Source organism: Crinia signifera, chromosome 3 (genome assembly GCF_055691185.1).
Source record: "Crinia signifera chromosome 3, ASM5569118v1, whole genome shotgun sequence".
Classification (NCBI taxonomy): domain Eukaryota; kingdom Metazoa; phylum Chordata; class Amphibia; order Anura; family Myobatrachidae; genus Crinia; species Crinia signifera.
Window position 1 is genome coordinate 204160025 of NC_139219.1, and position 22730 is coordinate 204182754.

A 22730-nucleotide genomic window follows, 5' to 3' on the forward strand; every position below is an offset into this window, starting at 1 on the left:
CGAAACCAGCACCAGGCTGAAGGAGCCGGGGCCGGTAATTAAAAATCAGGGAACCCGACAAATAGGGGTTCCCCGATTTTTAACAACCAGCTCCAGGTCCGGGGCTGGTTCCCAAAATACGGGGGACAAAATGAGTAGGGGTCCCCCGTATTTTAAGAACCAGCCCCAGGCACAACCAGCCGGCAGGGTAATGTCACAGCCGGGGGACACTTATAATATAAGGTCCCGCGGCCAAAACATTAACCCTACCGACCAGTCAGCCTGGCCAGGGGCCCTGGGGGAGTGGGGACCCCCCCAATAAAGGGGTCCCCCCCCTCCAGGACTTACCTGACCAGGCTGAAGCCTGGTGCTGTCCCCGATGCCCCTGGGCGGTGGGCATCGGGCTGATTATGTTGTAAAAAATAGATAAACCATTGTTTTTTACTGTGGCACTACAAGTGCCAGCAAGCTGGGACTTGGAGAACCACAAGTCCCAGCCTGCTGGGCATTAAAGGGCCCGCTGGCACTTGTAGTTCTACAGTTAAAAAAATAGTGCACAAAACACACTGATACACTTTTAAAATAAAACTTTATTACACACAAAGCCCACACATACTAATACTTACCTATCTTCTTCCCATAGGTCGCCCTGGTCCTGTGTCGGCGTCTTCTGGTCCTGTGTCGTCTTCTTCCTCCATGTCGACGTCGCTGTCGGCGATGGTGTCCCCGTCCGGATCCGACGAAATCCATTTGGGAAGCTGTGGAAGGAAACCATACTCACCTGTCCCAGCGCGACGTAGTCCAGGTAAGGGTCTTTGCAAAAAAATAAACCGAACACCCCGAAACCAAACCGGACTGACGGAGACGCACGGTGTTTACATCGTGCGGCTCCGCCTCCCGAATGCCGCTATTGGCCGCCTTGCGGCCTAGCGGCCAATCAGGAGCCGCTAGGCCGCAAGGCGGCCAATAGCGGCATTCGGGAGGCGGAGCCGCACGATGTAAACAAACACACGTGCGTCTCCGTCAGTCCGGTTTGGTTTCGGGGTGTTCGGTTTATTTTTTTGCAAAGACCCTTACCTGGACTACGTCGCGCTGGGACAGGTGAGTATGGTTTCCTTCCACAGCTTCCCAAATGGATTTCGTCGGATCCGGACGGGGACACCATCGCCGACAGCGACGTCGACATGGAGGAAGAAGACGACACAGGACCAGAAGACGCCGACACAGGACCAGGGCGACCTATGGGAAGAAGATAGGTAAGTATTAGTATGTGTGGGCTTTGTGTGTAATAAAGTTTTATTTTAAAAGTGTATCAGTGTGTTTTGTGCACTATTTTTTTAACTGTAGAACTACAAGTGCCAGCGGGCCCTTTAATGCCCAGCAGGCTGGGACTTGTGGTTCTCCAAGTCCCAGCTTGCTGGGGAGGCTTGCTGGCACTTGTAGTGCCACAGTAAAAAACAATGGTTTATCTATTTTTTACAACATAATCAGCCCGATGCCCACCGCCCAGGGGCATCGGGGACAGCACCAGGCTTCAGCCTGGTCAGGTAAGTCCTGGAGGGGGGGGACCCCTTTATTGGGGGGGTCCCCACTCCCCCAGGGCCCCTGGCCAGGCTGACTGGTCGGTAGGGAGAATGTTTTGGCCGCGGGACCTTATATTATAAGTGTCCCCCGGCTGTGACATTACCCTGCCGGCTGGTTGTGCCTGGGGCTGGTTCTTAAAATACGGGGGACCCCTACTCATTTTGTCCCCCGTATTTTGGGAACCAGCCCCGGACCTGGAGCCTGGGGCTGGTTGTTAAAAATCGGGGAACCCCTATTTGTCGGGTTCCCTGATTTTTAATTACCGGCCCCGGCTCCTTCAGCCTGGTGCTGGTTATGGCTGTGGGGGGGACCCCACGCCGGTTTTTTTTTTTATTTATTTATTTTTCTATTTTTTTTTACACACTGCAGCCTGCACGGATCTGACTTGATCCGTGCAGACTGCTAGAAATAATTCGTATTAGCAGCCGTATATACGGCCGCTAATACGAATCATTACACCATCGGAGGGTTACAAAGCAGTCGTATCTGACTGCTTTGTAAATCCCCCTCCGGAACACGACTTTGCATACGACTTAAACAGTCGTATGCAGTCGTAGGGAAACAACCAATACGAAAAACTAGGTTTTTCATATTGGTAAATTTCCCCCTAGATGTCTGTGGCGACAAGATCATATTGATTTTCACAACCAGGCAAAGAGGAATGAGGCCTTTGGGAAGATCTCGGCCTACGCTAGGAGACGTGTCCCTAATGCAGACATCACGTGGGTCCGGAGGAAATTTACTAATATGCGGACAGTGCTGGTGAAGGAGCATAATCGGGTCCAGCAGTCACGAGCTTCAGGAACTGACCCTGCAGATGTGTACCAGCCAAAGTTGTGGTACTATGACCGTATGCTGTTTATTGTGGAGGATCAAGGAAGGAGAGAAACAGAGGGAGCTACTACGGATGAAAGCTCTTCATCCAGTGCACAGGAGAGTGCGGACGTAGTAAGTATCTAGTTCAAACATGTTCAGCATGTAAATGTAAGTGAAATGCAATGTTTAAACTTTTTTTTATTTTTTTTTTTATTTTAGGTAGTTCCCTCTGAGTCAACGCAGCAGGCTGAGTCGGTGTCCGAGGTGGCGGCTCCTGTGGTGGCGAGCACGTCATCAGCTCCCCCCAGGAGGCGTAGAAGGAGACAGCCGACAAGACCTGCTGCTACCGGCCAAGAACACTGCTGCCCCTACAAGGAGGAAGCACTAAACAATCCCCCAGATGATTGCAAAATGTTTACAAATCATTTGTGCGCAGAAATGCGAAAGTGGAAGGGTTCAACACAACACCACTTTAAGCGTGTGCTGTATGGCCTTATGTTGCGGGCAGCAGAGGATGATATATGTGCTGACTGCAACGGAACGTCATGCCGCAATGCGCACAGAGAGCCACCATGCCCATACCCACATCACCCCCCCATGTTCAGTGCGCCGGTTGCTCCTCCGCCTGCCCCTTACTACGCGCCGGGACCCCCTATGCCACCTCCCACTGATCCCTCGACTTTGTCTGGGACTGTTTTCTCCGCTTTGCGAAGTGTGCAGACCCCCACCCCAGACGAAGAGCGTTATTTCAATTATTAATTCGGCTAATTTGACTTTTAATTTATAATTTGGCAGCACTGTTCTTATTTCTCTTCCTTTCTGAGTTCTCTATAATAAACAGTTTTTAGTCATGTACTGCAATTTTGGTTGGTGAACGTTGCAGTGCGGTCTTCCTGAAGTTTGCGATGGCTGTACTTGTTTTGCTCCTTCACTAACCACTGTTCTGCATATTTGTAATTTCTTTCGGATTCATGTGATTGTTTGCATTAGTGGACACAGTTTTCTAGTGTGCCGTTATCTTCCCATGCCTCATTTCAATTTGCCTGGTTGTGATAGCCAGGCATCTATTCTCTTTGTACTGATCGATCAACTTCTTCTGAATTTGATGTTGTCGCGGTAATTGTTACGCGGCAATTTTTTGCTGTAAAAAAAAAAAGCCAAAAGAAAAAAAAGAAAAAAAAATTATATTTGTATTTATTGTTAAAAAAAAAAAAGCAAAAAAAAATACTGATATTTGTATTGTTAAAAAAAAAAAAAGTTAACCGGCAATTTTTTGCTGTAAAAAAAAAAAAAAAACATTTATATTTGTATTTATTGTGAAAAAAAATAAATGTTAATCAGCAAATTTTTGCTGTAAAAAATAAAAAAACACCGGCAATTTTTTGCTGTAAAAAAAAAAAAAAAATTATATTTGTATTTATTGTGAAAAAAAAAATGTTAATCAGCAAATTTTTGCTGTCAAAAAAAAAAAAAAGTTAAAAAAAAAAAAGTTTTCAATAAAACCGGTTAAATCTATTGTCATGTGTCGTGTGATTTATTATTTCATGTGTGGTTAAAAATAGGGTACAAACTGTAAATGTGGGTGTAAATGTGGGGTTCAATTGGAAGCAGCCATGTCAAAACATGAAATGGCTGCTTGCAATAAAAAAATCGCGTCGCTCGCGTCGGGGGCATTGAATACTGCCATTCAGTGCTCCCGATGGGACCGATAGCTGGTAATGCCGCCGATACCGGTGAATTCTTGAATTATCGCGTCGATCGCGTCGGGGGCATTGAATACTGCCATTCAGTGCTCCCGATGGGACCGATAGCTGGTAATCCAGCCGATTTCGGTCAATTCTTCAATTATCGCGTCGATCGCGTCGGGGGCATTGAATACTGCCATTCAGTGCTCCCGATGGGACCGATAGCTGGTAATCCAGCCGATTTCGGTCAATTCTTCAATTATCGCGTCGGTCGTGTCGCGGTAATTGAAGCATGGTACAGAATACCCACGATTTCTGAAATCAAGAGCATCTCCTCCGTCGGGGTTGATCGCGGCCCTTAAAGTGCACTAAATAAGAGCCGCGACCGATACCGATTGTGGCCGTGCTAGGAAACAAGTACCGTATTTTTCAGGGGGAGGGAGGAGAAATATGTTAATATGCAATGTGTGTGTGTGTTGGGTGGGGTGGGGGGGAGAGGAGAGATGTGTGCATATTTATACAGTATGTGTGCATATGCAGTATATGTGTGTGTGTGTGTGTGTGTGTGTGTGTAGGGGGGTTCATATACAGTATATGTGTGTGTGGGGTATATGTGTGCATATGCAGTATGTGTGTGTGTGTGGGGGGGGTGGAGGTATATGTGTGCATAATATACAGTATATGTGTGTGGGGGGGGGGTTGTGTGCATATTCAGTAAATGTGTCTGGGGGGTGTTCATATACAGTGTGTGTGCGGGGGGGATGTGTGCATATACAGTGTGTGTGTGTGTGTGTGTGTGTGTGTGTGTGATCATATACAGTATATATGTGTGTACAGTATATAGTATGTGTGTATGGGGGATGTGTGCGTATACAGTGTGTGTTCATATACAGTATATATGTGTGTATATAGTATGTGTGTGGGGGATGTGTGCATTTACAGTATGTGTGGGGGGATGTGTGCATATACAGTGTGTGTGTGTGTGTGTGTGTGTGTGTGTGTGTGTGTGTGTGTGTGTGTGATCATATACAGTATATATGTGTGTACAGTATATAGTATGTGTGTATGGGGGATGTGTGCGTATACAGTGTGTGTTCATATACAGTATATATGTGTGTATATAGTATGTGTGTGGGGGATGTGTGCATTTACAGTATGTGTGGGGGGATGTGTGCCTATACAGTGTGTGTTCATATACAGTATATATGTGTGTATATAGTATGTGTGTGGGTGATGTGTGCGTATACAGTGTGTGTGTGATCATATACAGTATATATGTGTGTATATAGTATGTGTGTGGGGGATGTGTGCATTTACAGTATGTGTGGGGGGATGTGTGCGTATACAGTGTGTTTTCATATACAGTATATATGTGTGTATATAGTATGTGTGTGGGTGATGTGTGCGTATACAGTGTGTGTGTGATCATATACAGTATATATGTGTGTATATAGTATGTGTGTGGGGGATGTGTGCATTTACAGTATGTGTGGGGGGATGTGTGCGTATACAGTGTGTGTTCATATACAGTATATATGTGTGTATATAGTATGTGTGTGGGGGATGTGTGCATTTACAGTATGTGTGGGGGAATGTGTGCGTATACAGTGTGTGTTCATATACAGTATATATGTGTGTATATAGTATGTGTGTGGGTGATGTGTGCGTATACAGTGTGTGTGATCATATACAGTATATATGTGTGTATATAGTATGTGTGTGGGGGATGTGTGCATTTACAGTATGTGTGGGGGGATGTGTGCGTATACAGTGTGTGTTCATATACAGTATATATGTGTGTATATAGTATGTGTGTGGGGGATGTGTGCATATACAGTGTGTGTGTGTGTGTGTGTGTGATCATATACAGTATATATGTGTGTACAGTATATAGTATGTGTGTATGGGGGATGTGTGCGTATACAGTGTGTGTTCATATACAGTATATATGTGTGTATATAGTATGTGTGTGGGGGATGTGTGCATTTACAGTATGTGTGGGGGGATGTGTGCGTATACAGTGTGTGTTCATATACAGTATATATGTGTGTATATAGTATGTGTGTGGATGATGTGTGCGTATACAGTGTGTGTGTGATCATATACAGTATATATGTGTGTATATAGTATGTGTGTGGTGGATGTGTGCATTTACAGTATGTGTGGGGGGATGTGTGCGTATACAGTGTGTGTTCATATACAGTATATATGTGTGTATATAGTATGTGTGTGGATGATGTGTGCGTATACAGTGTGTGTGTGTGTGTGTGTGTGTGTGTGTGTGTGTGTGTGATCATATACAGTATATATGTGTGTATATAGTATGTGTGTATGGGGGATGTGTGCATTTACAGTGTGTGTTCATATACAGTATATATGTGTGTATATAGTATGTGTGTGGGGGATGTGTGCATTTACAGTATGTGTGTGGGGGGATGTGTGCGTATACAGTGTGTGTGTGTGTGTGTGCTCATATACAGTATATATGTGTATATATAGTATGTGTGTATGGGGGATGTGTGCGTATACAGTGTGTGTTCATATACAGTATATATGTGTGTTTATAGTATGTGTGTGGGGGATGTGTGCATTTACAGTATGTGTGTGGGGGGATGTGTGCCTATACAGTATGTGTGTGGGGGATGTGTGCGTATACAGTGTGGTGTTCATATAAATTATATATATATATATATGTGTGTATAAAGTATATGTGTGTGGGGGGGATGTGTGCATTTACAGTATGTGTGTGGGAGGGATGTGTGCGTATACAGTGTGTGTGTGTGTGTCTGTGTGTGGTGTTCATATACAGTATGTGTGTGGGAGGGATGTGTTCATAAACATATTTGTGGGGGGATTTGCGTATATAGTATGTGTGTGTGTGTGTGTGTGTGTGTGTCGGATAGGGGGTGTTGGTGTATATACAGTATGTCTGTGTGGGGAATGCTAAGCAGAAGTGCCCAGCTCACTATTTTTGCTGTGCTGTGTCTCCAGGCTACCTTGACTTTTGCCGCTGTGTCCATCTCTGCCGTGCTGTCCGCCAGGGATGTTACTGGGAGAAGTGGGTGCTTACATGGATATCCGGGACAGATTAGCGCATCTGCTGTAAGTGACTCCCTGCCACATGATGAAACTCAAGCAGGTGCAAAGGGCAAGGTTAGTACACTACACCACACTACACTACATCGCCCCTGACAGCCCAAACCATATACCCCGCAGCCTAACCCTAACCATACACCCCGCAGGCAGGCTAACCCTAACCATACACCCCACGCAGGCAGCCTAATCCTAACCATACCACCCCCAATATCCTAACCATAACGCCCCCACGCAGCCTAACCCTAACCATACACCCCACGCAGGCAGCCTAATCCTAACCATACCACCCCCATAGCCTAACCATAACGCCCCCACGCAGCCTAACCCTAACCATACACCCCCCCACACACACACAGCCTTGCTCTACCCATACACGCATACTCCCCTCCCTGCATCCCCCCTCACACTCTGCGTCCTGTGCCACCATGTCACCCTCACTATGCCACCCTGCATACGTCCTCCCAGCATTCTACGCCACCCTGCATCCCCCCTCCCATGCGCCTATTCTGCAGCCTGAGGGGCTGGGGACATAGCTGGGGACATAACTAGCAGCTCAGAGAGCCACTAGCCATGCCCCCCACAGTGGTGAAAATGGGGCGTGACCTCATTGAAATAGGCCACACCCCCATATTGCTAGGCCACACCCACAAAAAAATTCGGCGCGCAACAGTTCACTCCCCCCCCCCCCCCCCCCACATTAGGGCTGCTTCAGAATATTTCCCGGGCTGGTTTGAATTCCCAATCCGCCCCTGGAGCTGCCTACTGCATGATATTACTTGTTGAACTATTCACTTCCTTAGGCCATTCATGCTATAGCTTTGTCTAACCAAAAGAAAGTTGTCTTTAGCGGTGAGCCATGACTTTTTGCAGTATAATAAAAATCCAGTAATCACCGACCACACGTGTTCCCTTATTGTGTTTTAGGTGTTGTCAACCAGTGATCATCCAGGTCGACAGCGGAGAGAGAACTTCGCATCTTCAAGGTACTGGTGCACAATACAACGTCTGCCACCTTCACACTATGATTTTCCGGCCATCTAGCATACAATATGTGTCCACATGACCTGACAATATACCAGCTTGCAGAGGTGTTTGCATGAATATGTGGTATCACAGTCCTATAGATATACTGTATATGAATGCTTATATACTAGTCCAGCATAATTCCCACATGATTATATTATACTGGTCATCAGAGCACATATACAGTATGCTTATTCATGCCATCACCTTGTCAGACAACTTACACAGTATCTCATAGCAATATTCCAACTCACTGTCATGTTAATGCAGCCCCCTAGGGCTGGCTGGCCAACAGGACATTCTGGCACTGGGAATGAGCAGATGCCTAATGGTGTCGCACAAGCGACCGTCTGTTCTGACTAATATTTATTTGCAGGTGTGGTTTACTCTGGTACCATCTGGACTGGCATCATCTCCTGAGGGATCGAAATGCAGAGGTGTCTTCAGTTTTGCCATCACTCCAGAATTGTCATGCCAGCCAGATTCTTCATGCTGGCTCTTTTACAAAACTGAGAAAATGTAAATGTTCAGATATGTACAGTATGAAGATAAATTGTTTATAATTACCCTAACTTTCAACTGCAGCTGGTAAAATAAGAATAAAAAAGAAGATAAATTAAACGATTGCCTGCCAACTCTATAATGGATAGCAAAAGCTCCTCCCACAAAATGGAAATAATGTTCTAATGGAATCTAAAGAGAATTGAAGCAGATGAGAATACAGGCATTTAAGATCTGTCTCTGATTCTGTGTATGAAAGTACTGTACCAATCTACCCAGTGCAGTACTGCGTCTGCTCCTGTCCCATCAGTTAGAAAAACAGGGAAGAAAATGAGCATTTATTTTTTACAATCATTTCAAATGCTTACATAATGGAAAATGGTGCTTAAGAGTATTTAAAAGTCACTGCTTATTTATAAGTTGGAGAAGGTGTGTTGTTTTTTTGTAATAAGTTTCTCAATAGCAAAGAATAATTTTTAGTCTAAAAATATAAATAATATTATACAAACCTCACGTGTTTATTAAATAAAGGCAGTAGACTGGTGTTCTGAGCAGGGGCGTCTCTAGCTTGATGGGTAGTGTCCCTAAAGCCCCACAATTCTAGGGGCCCAAAGCCACCACTGTTGTAAAGCCCCCCCATTCCACGGCACTTCACTGTATGTACAGTGCCGCCTCATAGCCGCCAGCATTTGCTGCAGTGCTGCCCTGCACACACCGCAGTCTGTGGGCCGCACTGCATTACTGGGACGATGGCTGTATAGCATTGTCAGTCTGTCACTGACCTATCAGTTGCCTGTGGTGGGAAGCAGGGTTTGGGATCCCTGATTCCATGCTCACTGGCTGTGTGCTATGTGTCCAGCCAGTGGCCACAGGAGAGTGTCTTCCAGCTCCTGGGTCCTAGCCAGTGGCATCACTAGGTGGGTGCGGGAGAGGGTGATAAATTGAATGACCTCTGGAAGTTATATTATATAAAGAAGGAAAGGGGGTGGCTATGTCAATGTAATAGAATGTAAGAAAGGGCAGGCTTCAAATATTTAAGGGGAGGGGGCAGTAGACATAAGGTATAAAGTGTGTGTAGTGAATGTGTGTAAACAAAATAAGTATATACATACAGGTAATAGTCTCCCCCACTTATCAGGCATTTGCTTCACCTGTCCCATGCAGGCAAAGCATTATCCCCAAAACAGCTCCTCTTTTCAGCAGTGGTTGGGGGGGTTACCACACTGGGTGACACCAACCCTAGTGATACCTCTGATCCTAGCTCCACTGACTCAGTCAGACTGTACTTCTGTGTGTGTGTGTGTTATTTATATACAGTGTGTGCGTGTGTGTGTGTGTGTGTATACAGTATATAGATAGATATATATATATATATATATATATCAGTCCATGAAGTCCAGCTCTCCCTGTTATTAACTCTCATGCATCGGGTGCCCCCATAGTTAACACACAGATACCCCTTAGATGCGGCACTCCTGACATCATGATATAATAAATTCACAGAGACATAGATATACTGGGCAACGTTTCAGGGCCTAAAATATAATACATTAGGCCCTGAAACATTGCCTAGTTTACATTCCTGTGAGTGGTTGTGTTGGTAGGGGCCCTAACAGAGGCGTAACTAGAATGATGTGGGCCCCATAGCAACATCTTGGCAGAGCCCCCCCCCCCCCCCCCCTTGTCACTACAATGCCCATTTTTGGTGGGGGGGGAGAACAAAGAGTGAGAGAGTAATAGACAAAGTAGGGGGAGAGAAAGGGGGAGGGGGCTTCATGGAAAAAGAGGGAGAGAGGGAGAGGGAAAGAGAGAGAAGAGAGGGATCAAGAGAGAAAGGGAGGGGGCGATTAGGAGTGATATTATCAGGGAGAGAGAAAAAGAGGAGCAAGGGAGAGAGTGTCAGCAAGAGATGGGGAGAGAGAGTGTCAGTGAGAGACAGGGCAAGCAAGAGAGAGAGAGAGAAGGAGGGAGGCCTCTACCAGTACAGATGGCACTGTGTGCCTCCTACTTTACTCACCTTCCTTTATTGTGCCGCTGTGAACCTTTTAATTTTAATACAGGTGCTGCGGTGTGCTGCGGTGTGCTGCGGTGTACAACATCCTATTCACATCCACCAAATTCATAGCTTCCTATAACATTTCTGCTGAAAGACGGGATTACTGTTTTGTATAGCTCTCCCAGGCCCTCGCTGATCGCGTGTAATGAAATTTACTATTGTCAGCTTGTAGGTGTGCTCACGATAAAGTCTGTGTGGCAAGTATATTAACAAGAACATCCGGATCAGGAGAGTGTAAATGTTACCTGTGATTATACCAGTTGATAAGTACGCAAGACACGCTGGGCGGGTCTAGACACCGCACATAAGTGCCGGAAGCTGAGCGCCGGTTCTCCTCACCTCCACACTGAGTCCCCGCAGCACACATGAGAAGTGATTAAGATGCACATTGGTGGCCTTAATGAGAACATTGAAATATGGTGCTGAGGTGGCCGAATATCAGATGAAGGCCTAAAGACAGCATAACATAAATTACACCATTGTGTTTAAAAACATTTCTAAAAACACACAAAGGCAAAAGTACCATCTACTTCTTCGCTCCCAACATGTATGGGAGAAGATTCTGATAGAGAAGTGGCGATTTACTTTTTTGGAACTGTAAAGTTATAATGAAAATATTTTTTATAATTTATTTGTCGAATGTTATTTTTGGGAACCATATATGAGAACAATGCATGCTTGAAATGAGAAAGGCAGGCAAAAACAAAGGCAGGAATACACAAATGTCTCAGCATGTGCTGCATCAGATTTTGAGTATACAGTACATACAGTATTACTCATTTTTATTGCTGCGTACTGTATTATTTAATGACACAACACATAACATTCCTTAGGTGTAGTAGGACTCTACTAACTACTAAATACTGTTAAAACATATAAACACAGAAATAGTTTATGCTACGATTTAAATGTAATGGTGAAAAATGAGCAAATAAACAGTTGAAAACATACATGTACAATTTATCATAAAACCTCTTCCTACCGGTGCAGTCCGTCTGCACACAGACCCTTCAGATTAAACTGCTGTGAGCACCTTCTGCCAGATTGCATTCGTCTTATGGGTAGACACCTTGGCAGCCTCAAAGAACACTCCAACAACTCACCAGCTGCAGCCTACAACTTCTCCTCACACCTCTAATTAAACCCACAAGGTGAAGAGGTTTTGGAGCGTATTTATATGGCTGTGACATGACACTCCCACATCTGACACTTTCTACCAATCATGCATAGTCTGAAGTTACTTCCATTCGCTCGTCTGGTATGCGACGGATGAATGTGCGCCTCTATTTCCCAAACAACTCAAACTTAGATTCATCCATGAAAATAATGTTATTTGATTGCTCAGATGACCAGTCCTTGTGTATGTTAGCCCAGAGTTACCTCTTCTTTTTGTTAATGGATCTCAGCAATGGTTTACAGGCTGCTACAGTACATACACATTTAACTCTGAGGCTTTGAGGCGGCACTTGACAGTAGTAACTAACACGCTCTTCTCTCGTGTTATCATGCAGTGCAGATCTGTGGTACTGTTTGGAACCTTTCCCATCTACTATTAACTAATATATTTGTCCTCTTGCTTTGTGGTCACAGGAGGCTGTCAAGGTCACGCACACTGTTGGTCTTGGCATGTCTCTTTAGGGTCCACTGCACCGCACCAAGGGAAATCTCGTGGGTAATTTGTTGTAAACTGAAGCAACGATGGCAGATCATTTTTCGATCAATAACACCTTCCTAGGAACCATTATTCATAACACATTGGTCGTACTCACAAATATATGTACTAAAATAACGAAAGAGTGGCAATAAAATTCTTTAACTCTGTTTGTGTTGTCAAAACAATTCTGGATGAGCACCAGTCATGCACCTGACGTTAGTGCATGCAACCACTTCACAAGTTTCGAGCAGTTGTGGGGATCATATATACTGTTTTGTTGTAAACCTCATTATCGAGCAAGTTATGAACATTAAGTATTTTACGACAACTATGTACTGATATGATATGAATGAGTCCGAACATCCCTTCCAATAGTAGTTTGAACCATTTATGTGTGGTAACCATTAAGTACGTTCGTCTTTTCTTGAAAAAAAAATCACAGACATGGTGGTGTATTGAAATTAATAGCTGGTAGTGTAGTTATAATAAAAATACAGCAAAAAGTCTATTAAATAATTTCCTGACTGATAGCATTTTGGGCAAAATTCTGCCTGCCTTATGCACCAGTTCGTGGCAAATATTTTGCATTCTAGTTTGATGCATTAATAAAGGCATAACAAGTAAATCTAAGATTTTTGCCCTTTCTATTAAGAAGGCTAATGCTATGAATGATTGATGGCAATAATAAAGTGAAGCTTTATAAGTATGGATAGACTTGGAAGTATTTAGTGCATCAGTGTTGAATTACATCTGTCACGATTTAGTGGCACATTAAAATTTCAATCTTAAAATGTTTTATATTTTCATATTTCTCAAAAACACTTTGTGCTAAATTGACCAGATAATACAATTCAAGTGAACTAAAGAAATAATGTCATTGAATATATTCTTGTCACTGAAAATGCTACTTTAGCCCTGCTTACTGTCTTCTCATGCATTTTAACAAGTCACTGGAATATCTTATAATATATCCTTTACTTCCAGCTCATTTAAAACACACTTCATGCAAAATATAAAACAATGCACACTTTCTATCGCTGGAAGTAACAGTAGGATGAATAATTGATACCAATTTTCATGAAGTCAAAGAAATTGTTAATGTATGCAATTTCAGAACACGAAATAGGAATTTTCTCTTCACTCAAGTTGTTCCATTCTACAGTTCTGGAAACAGATAAGCATGTGAGAAGTGTCAGAAGAAGAAATAGGGGCTATTTTAACTAGTTATCAAGTACAGTAAATTTAAAGTCAAGTTTATACCTAGCTGTAAAAAAAACCTAAAAACATGTAATTAGTATAATCAGAACATAGCTATGAATATAATTGCTTTTGCACAATTTTATTGTGATTTCAGAAGAAAAAAAAACATAATTTTAAGGGGGAATTCAATCAAGGGTTAAAACTGTTGGAACGCCCCAGCTCTTTTTGGTCCTCTCAACTGCAAATTGACATCCGGAATTTAATGTTCTGGCTGTCGAGTGTCGGAAAGTCCATGAATTGGCGAAAACGCAGCCGGTTTTTTGAAAAACATCCACGGAATCGACAATCCACGTTCGTATCCAACAATTTTCCTTGAAATGGTAATAAAATGAGGGCTGAATATAAAATTCATGTTATTACTATACCTATATGTACAGTATATGGCCCACTGTATGGTCTTTAGATGATATGATCAACATTTTGCCTAGTTAATGAGTTTGCTCAGAATAAGATAACGATGTGTACAGAAAATTAAACCGTTTCAGAAATGTTCTATTCAATTATGAGCAGGACTGAATGGGGCAGGGTTTAATGTCTAATCATATGGAACTATTTATTTATATTTAATTATATTTATCACCCAAAAAATTCTATAATGGTAAATTTAGAAATTCAAACCTCTCATTGGTTTCTTGTATCATATTGTATAAATTGAGATTGTCCTCTTGTGTGTTCTTTGACATGTGAGATCTCATTGTTACAGCAGCTATACTCTTGTATTTTATTGGTGTAATAACATAGCCATGGCTTATGCTTATAATGCGTATGGGTTACTACAGTATATAAGCGCACTTACACAGTGTAAGCTAAACCTATGGAAAACCATTTATACATAGAGTTGAAAATTCCAGCCATTTAATAATGGGTCACATACTGTACCTTCACAAATGCACCTCACAAACATGTGTTGAAAGTACAGAACATATCCCCTTGGAAATGTTTTACCTTTCTTACCCTCTTTATTAATATATGTGTTTGTCTATGAGCTCTAGCAGTTAATCAGGAAACACATATTTTTATATAACATTATACAGAAAACTGCTACTGTATCTAACATACTTCACTGGTGAGGATACATGTTCCTTACATTGAGTTTAGGTGAGAAATCTGTACTATATTGTAGCATCCACCTACTTGCTTCAATGATCTAACTTACCCTCTGCAAATAAAATTGAATTTAATTGAGTACAATGGTTTAGTATACATTTTAAAACTAAATACAATGCTTGTAAAAAGTATTGAACTGGGGCATGAGGCATGGTATGCTGATTTTAATCAACTTGATTTAAATCATGATTTAAATTACTGGTTTAAAAAAAAATATTGATTTAAATCACACATAATGGACCCAAGTTACTGTGATAGTTCCAAGCAAAAGCAAAGCAATCCTGTTTAATTACCTCTTTGTTGACCAAGATGTTGTGTCAACAGTGGCATCAATAGATAATACAGAAGTTGTAGCCATACGATTGAATCCCGATTGAATCCCATTCAAATCTGGATCGAACAGCAAGGCAATCGTACCATGTGTACATCCCTAATTGTTCTATTTATGATACTACAAGTCACTGACAGACTTGGCAGCATGTAGTTTCTTCTCAAGGTTATCTATGCGTACCCCTGAAAAAAACATTTCGAAGTTACCTATATGATGAAGCAAAATGATACCCCATTAAATGCGTAATTTTTAATGTTATTGTAAACAATAACTTACTTTTATGAAAGCCATCTACTTTGATTTTGGAAAAGTAAATGATTAGGGTTTGGGTTATTTTTTTCCAGACAAACTCACAGTAATTCAAGTGACAGAACTGTACCATTGAGAGAACTATCCTGCTACTATCCATAATGAAAGGGTTCTAGATTCCCTTCCCATTTCAAGAATGTTCAACACCCATAACCTCATGTCATGGGTTTAAATTTCTAGTAGTGTTCTGGACATGTTTGGGCCACACTAAATAAATATCGGGAATAATAGTTTTATATAAAGGTAACATGAATATGCTACATGTTCTTTTCTTCTCTATTGTAACATACAGTAGCTTCTAATATAGTGACAACACCCTTCATTTTAGAGAAAGTCAGTCAAGTATTCAATGAAAACTCCTGCAGGAGCCACAGATTTATAGGATTTATTTCAAAAGAGCTTGTTAGGATTGTTTTCTGATATATGCTTTTATATATATATATATATATATATATATATATATTTCTTCCAACAGGATTACTAGTGTGTATGTGTATGTATATTTTATGTATGTACTAGGTGGTACTTTTAGAGCACACTCCAGACAACCTCCCTTTTTTTGTACCTACTTTTTGTCTCTCACTAACAGGAAAGATATTCTGGAGTTGCGGTTCGTTATTGAATGAGCGCAACACCTAAACCATACCTTGTGTATATATATATATATATATATATATATATATATATATATATGGGCGGGACCTATCAGACGCACACTTCTGGCCGGTCACAGTTCAGGAGAATGAAGGGGAAGAAAAGTGCGCCAGCAATCCCACGGTGTTGGAGGAGCACTGGATGCGGCAGCGACTGTCCCGGACAACTCCAGAGATCAACTGACTGTGAGATACGGCTATTATATTATATCACGTGGTAGTTTCAGACCACGCTGCTGAAAAGCAGGGTACGAGTCATACATTTTTTTTTTACTTGGTTTTATGAGCAATTGTCACCATTTATTAAATACAATATTTGCACTATGAAGCGCTTCCTCCAATCTTTTTTTCCAGATATATATATATCAACTCCACCTAAAACAAATAGAGGGGGCGCTTCATGGTGTAATACCGTTTTAATAAAACGTGGAAATCACTGTTTAAAAACTTTTCTCCCACGGAGAAGGTAATGCCCGTACCGAAGTTATCATCCGGTGTGGGCTGAATACCACAAGATATACAACACAATCCACTGGCTCAAGAACTGCAGGCCCAGAACTTAATCGTGTCACTCACGGTACCACTCGGGAGCAGAGTAACTCCAAGACACCGGCGCCTCAGCGTCTCAGCAGCGGGGCTTCCAAACAGCTTGAACACAGCGGCTTCACAGATGCGTCACACAGACCACGCCCCTACGCGTTTCGTCAATGGACTGACTTGGAGTTACTCTGCTCCCGAGTGGTACCGTGAGTGACACGATTAAGTTCTGGGCCTGCAGTTCTTGAGCCAGTGGATTGTGTTGTATATCTTGTGGTATTCAGCCCACACCGGAAGATAACTTCGGTACGGGCATTACCTTCTCCGTGGGAGAAAAGTTTTTAAACAGTGATTTCCACGTTTTATTAAAACGGTATTACACCATGAAGCGCCCCCTCTATTTGTTTTAGGTGGAGTTGACGTTTAAAGTCCCGTGGGAATCGGGTCACTCAGAGGGGAGCTGCACCTAGTAAAACTTCATTTCGGATTGGTGTGGATTGTATATCCAAAGAACTTGTTTCCTTGGAGAGAACGGACTTATTAGTGTCAGCGCACCTATATCTGTTTTGTATATATATATAATATATTAATGCACCCCGATTAATGCACCCCAATCCTAGCGCATTTATTCTCACCACTACCCGTGGTACACTCCCTTCACCTACCCTGGTTTGTGCAGTTAAACCTTTCCGGCTTTATACCTCGTTTTTTAACGCTAAGCACGGCCTCATTAACGCTAAACTACTGACATAATATGGCTCCGGCCCAGGTATCCCCCATTGCCATGACTACTCCGTGCTTGTAACACTCTGTTGCCTTAGTTACACACAGCCCCGGCATACTCCCGGAAGCTGTGCGCTCCAGAGCTGCGTTCCAGCGCCGGCTTCCGGCCGACGCACTTCCGGTTTCACCGGAAGTACGATAGCGCCTTTCAGACCTGAGTCTGTGGCGCCTCCCAGCTCCATACCCCTCTCATGGTATAAATAGCCGGACGGGAGGGCAGTCAGATCAGCTGGCTGACCCTGCCCTTGTCCAGGCTGTTCCTGCGCCGCTGACTACATGATGTTTCATTGAAAAACGTAACTATGTTTTTGCTTGTGTATATGTACATGTCTTTTGATTCAGCATGACGTGTACCAACTGTCTGTATTTCTTGTATACCTGTAGGCTCCTTGATAAAGGTCCATGTTAGGACCGAAACGTCGGGGCTTGTATACCCTAATTGCTATATGCTGTGTTGACCCAGCTGGAATTAAATACTTTTTTCGTTTTATCACATGGCTGAATTGTGATTTAAGGAGAGTGCTCTGCTTCCATACCTACTGGTGTGGAAACCTCTATTTATTTAATTGGGGCATGCTGTTGCATGTACCTTTGCCGGGCACCCCACTGCTATCTCCATTTGGGTGAGAGTGCGGTCATTTCACTTTCTCTATATATATACACATATATTATTGTGGGAAAGATTATCTTTAAGAGCAATTCAAAACTCCTTTATACTTTCCAAGCTGGTTTAGACAATTCTCTTTTTGCCGCAAAATACACTTACAAGGCTACTGCTGAGATTTCTTAGGAAATGTTTCACACAACCAATGATCAGTTTTAATGTAGGTTCAAGTATGCACAAAACTGTCCTTTAATGTTTAAGGGGGCACATTCCACCAAACGCGTATATGTATAATCGTGGACATTGAGCCAATAGGGACCATGCATTTTTCTCTGTTCACTATGAAAGCCAGAGAGTTTTAAAAAATCTGTGATTTTGTCAAAGTGAAATATAGAGGATATCAGATATAAAGGAGTAGATCATATATAAAAGCAGTGACCTTTATCTGTAGCGACCCAAATGTTATGCTGAGAACAACATCTAAGGAACCAGATAAACAAAGTAGAGTCAAGAGCATTGGCAGCTCCTACAGTACCTCTGTGGAGAAGGGTGGCTGCCACTGGCCGCTATGCCAGGCCCCCCCCCTCTGCTGCCACCACTGCTGGTCCCCACCGCCGGTGCCCGCTGGTCCCCACCGCTGGTGCCCGCTGGTGCCCGCTGGACTCCACCGCCGGTGCCCCCTGGTCCCCACCGCTGCCACTGCCCCCCCTTTGAGGTCGCAGGACCGGCGCATGTGCAGTCCTGCCCTATCTAGGGCTCCCTTTGGTTGGCATGTATTTTACAGTTTTTTTTTATTTTTTAGCTAAAGGTTTTGTGACAATAATTAATGGTGCTGAGCACTGGGAGCCAAGGCACACTGACTGCAGTGCATTACTGGGAGTTATTAATACCCACCCCCATCTGCAGTTACCCATTGACCAAGTTTATACTGCCTTCATGTGTTTTGACAGTGTAATATTCTTCGTGCAATTTGTGGCCAGTAAGGACAAGTGGGAGGGGGGCCCCCTCTCTAAAGTACCCCGGGCCCCCGAATGCTTAATCCGGCCCTGATCCATCCAGACTTTGTTTGCCAGTTGCCCCTTTCCATTTTCAGTATGTTTTACCAATTTGTGTTCCTATGGTAGTGAGTTATATGTTGAGAACGCACTTGTCTTTTCCAGAGCAAAAAAATATCCTTTAATAAACTAGTGTTTAGCCCATTAAACTTAAAAGAAATAATCTCCTGTCTTCACAAGAACACTTTGGTTTAATAAAATACAGAGCACGACAACATATTTAGTTCAAGATTGTTTCTTATATTAATGGATTTAGCTGGCTAGATACGCTTAATATTTTTGTTTTGTGTCGAGTGGATTGGAGTGCAAATGTTTATTGTCTTTTATAATTAACTCTTCTGAATTAATGTGCAAAGCTGAGCTATGGATTTACTATGTCTTAGATATTTTTATGTGAAACTGAGTCTGTTTACAGTGGGGGGGCAACTTTATTGCAGTTCACAGTAATTTACACATTTATAATGGTCAAGTTAGCAATAAATGTATTTAATTATTCAATGAATTATTCTAAATAATGCAAATGTGAATGACTTAAGGAAACATTCCTTAATACCTTAAAGAAACATTTATGGTATACCCAGTAGTCTGACACAAGACAAAACCTGTAAAGCAGTCCTTTTCCTCACTTAGGGCTATTATTATGTATTTCATAATAAGAAATACATATTTAGTGAAAAACGATGGCATTCTTCTAATACCCCTTTCACACTGCAGCTATAACACGGTAAATTGCAGATTTTTTAACCGTTTCAAAATGATTATAGCTGCAGTGTGAAAGTGCCAGTTTCAAATTACCGGTTCAAGAGAACCGGTAATTCAAAACGTTTAAAAAGCAGAGTCCTACACGGTTCAGACCCGTTTTTTCTGCAGTGTGAATGGGTCTGAACCGGTATTTTGGACCCTACACACTGGACCCCCCCTCCCCTGGTACCTGGCCAGTGGAAACTCGCGCCCCCCCCCTCGCACCTGCGGCATCTCCCACACCCTCCCCAGGTAAAGCGGCATCTCCCACACCCTCCCCAGGTACCTAGGGAGACAGCAGAAGACAGCGTTGACGGCCGGGGTCACGGAGGGGAAGTCCGCCTGAAAAGGCTCCCCTGCGGCGAACAGCCGGTTACCACGTCGCCCCCTGCCTGCGGTCGGTCCCACGGAAGTCTCCATCAGAGAGGCGTGGGTGAGGGTGGCCCGGGGACCCGAGCAGCGGCCGCTCCGGGAGTGCTCCTAACAGGCCTCCACAAATCATCCCAGCTGCACGGCCACAGCTCCCGCAGGTCGGAGCGGAGGGGGTGAAGACAGCAGCCGCACAGCAAGATGCTGCTGAAGGCGGGTGAGTGGGGCTTCTGCCCGGGGAAGGGGAGGGAGGTAGGTACTGGTCTGGCTGTTGGTACGGCGGAGGTGGGCTGCTGCTTTGGCTGCCGCCTCCGGGTCACCCCCTGAGCAATGCAGCTCTAATGCCCAGCATTGGGGTAGCTTTGCTTGGTGTGCTTGAGTGTGCAGTGTGCGCTGGCAAGCACCAGGGGAGGAATGGCATATTACTGATTAATTACCGTGTACCTTTCACAACGGGTTCAATGTGAAAGGTACAAAAAAACGGTAATTAACCAGTAATATACCGTTTACAACATGCAATGTGAAGGGGGTTAAACTTACTCTGACTCGGTTAAAGAAACGTTTAAAAAATCGGGTCAGAGCAGGTTGTGCAATGTGAAAGCAGTATTAGGCTCTAGATTAGTTATCAACATCAAAGTTTACTACAGTACTCTGGATTCCCAGGAGGTATTCCCTCCTGGCAGTAAACATACCCAACACTGCTTCGATTCCAAAATCGGACAGGATTGGGCATTCCCAGTGACCAGGGCCGGCGCCACCTCTAGGCAGCTTTAGCCATTTGCCTAGGGCGCCGGCCACTAGAGGGCAGTAAAGAGCTGCAGGAGAGCAGGAAGAGGAAAGCTCCGCGCTGCCTAGTACGGCACGTGACCTGACCCAGGAGATTATACCAGCAGGGAGCAGGTGAGCTGTATTCCCCCTGCCCTCACCCCCCGCCTGCAGCGTTAAGCTCACTGCCCTCCCCCCTTGGAGCTAGTTGGCAATCAGCAGCGCCGCTGCACCCCCTTCCCTGCTAGACAGCAGCAATCCATGCAGTCACCTGCAGGTCGCCTGGGGCGGTGACAGGGCTTGCACCAGCCCTGCCAGTGACTGTAGACCACACTGAGTGTAATGCTATGTACACACGGTAAGATTTGACATTAGATTTGATTTTTGACTATATAGTCAAAATCGCATGCAGATTGTATGCAGATCGCACAGGTTTTTTACCTTGCAATCCCAATGCGCGCTCCCGTGACAGCACAAATCGAAACCCAGATAGACAGGGCTGCAATGACTATATAGTGCAAATCAAATGTAGATTATATGAATTGTATATATAAATAGTGCAGAGCAAAGATTGCATAGCACTCGAATCTTAAGTCAAATAGCAAAGGAATCTCACCGTGTGTGCACACCAACAGGCTGATTATCAGAGATAGTAAACAAAGAAGGAGAAAGTATTTTTTGGCTGCAGGTGGTATAATGGACCATTTCATTACCTGAGGAAAAAGAGGATTAAAACCCCCTTCTTCTGGCCCTCTTCCCATGTGTGAACTGTTTAATAAAACTTGGGACTGTGGCACCTTCCCCTCTTTTGTAATGCCTTTTGTTTAATTGATATATCCCTTATATGGGGGAAATTTACTAAAATAAGAGTTATTTTTCACATTGGATGTTGCTATGGGCAACTAATCAGAATCTACTTATTTATTACCACATTCTAGAATATACTGTAAGAGATAGCATCTAATTGGTTCCCCATAGCAACATCCCATGTGAAATAGAACTTCCATCTTAGTAAATTTCCTCCTATGTGTCTGTTGTTCAATACAACTTTGGGTTTGTGATTCCTCCTACCTCACCCACTTACCCTATGCACCCATTGTCATCTCAACTGTTGTATTTGTTTAATGTTTTAATGCATAGTACACAACATGCATTATAGTGTGTACTTCTCTTTCCTGAATTGTACTATAACGTTTGCATGTGTATTGTGTTTTAGCTGTGCTGTTACACAGCACGTACTGTATGTTTGTAACATCTATGTATGTTTTTTGGAACATTTAAAATATGTTTTCATTTTAAATGCTTATAATAAAATTAAATATCTGTGATAGTGGCAAAGATAAAATCCTGTCACTTTTCAGAAGCATTGCTATATTCTTCATGTTCACAGTGTTTATCATTTCATTCTGAACAGTAATAATTTCAATCCAATCTATTGGTAACAACTATTAAGCAGTTCTGGACAAAAGACATTCATTAGTAAATACGTAAGAAGAGATTATACAACCATCAAGCTGTAAATGCAGAAAAGGCATTTCGATTTCCAAGTCCTCTTCAGCAAAATTAGTAAAGGCTGAAGTCAAGCAAAAAAAAAACTGCTGGCTGCAAAATTGGAAATTGCTTTCCTGGGGCTCTCTCTAAACTCTTCATTACTTTACTCAATCATGGTTCATTATGAAGGTGGCAGACAGAAATCTAACGCTCAATAGGGATATGTTTTAACACAACTAAATTATCTTTGCAAACATCACCTTAAAGTAATTTTGGATCACTTAGTCTGTGATTTCATAATTTATCCATCTTCCACATTTATATGTTGTAT

General features: G+C 43.1%; 1 long non-coding RNA gene across 3 annotated transcripts in view; it reads right to left on the reverse strand.

Annotated features, from left to right (window-relative positions):
- Positions 1 to 13778: 13778 nt before the first annotated feature.
- LOC146064126 (uncharacterized) overlaps positions 13779 to 22730 on the reverse strand; it is a 38762-nt gene continuing 29810 nt past the window's right edge. For all 3 annotated transcript variants that reach the window (XR_014471751.1, XR_014471752.1, XR_014471750.1), the window contains 2 exons: positions 15055 to 15274; positions 13779 to 13965 (listed from right to left, as the gene is read on the reverse strand). This is a non-coding gene — a long non-coding RNA (uncharacterized LOC146064126). The remainder of the gene's footprint in view (positions 13966 to 15054; positions 15275 to 22730) is intronic.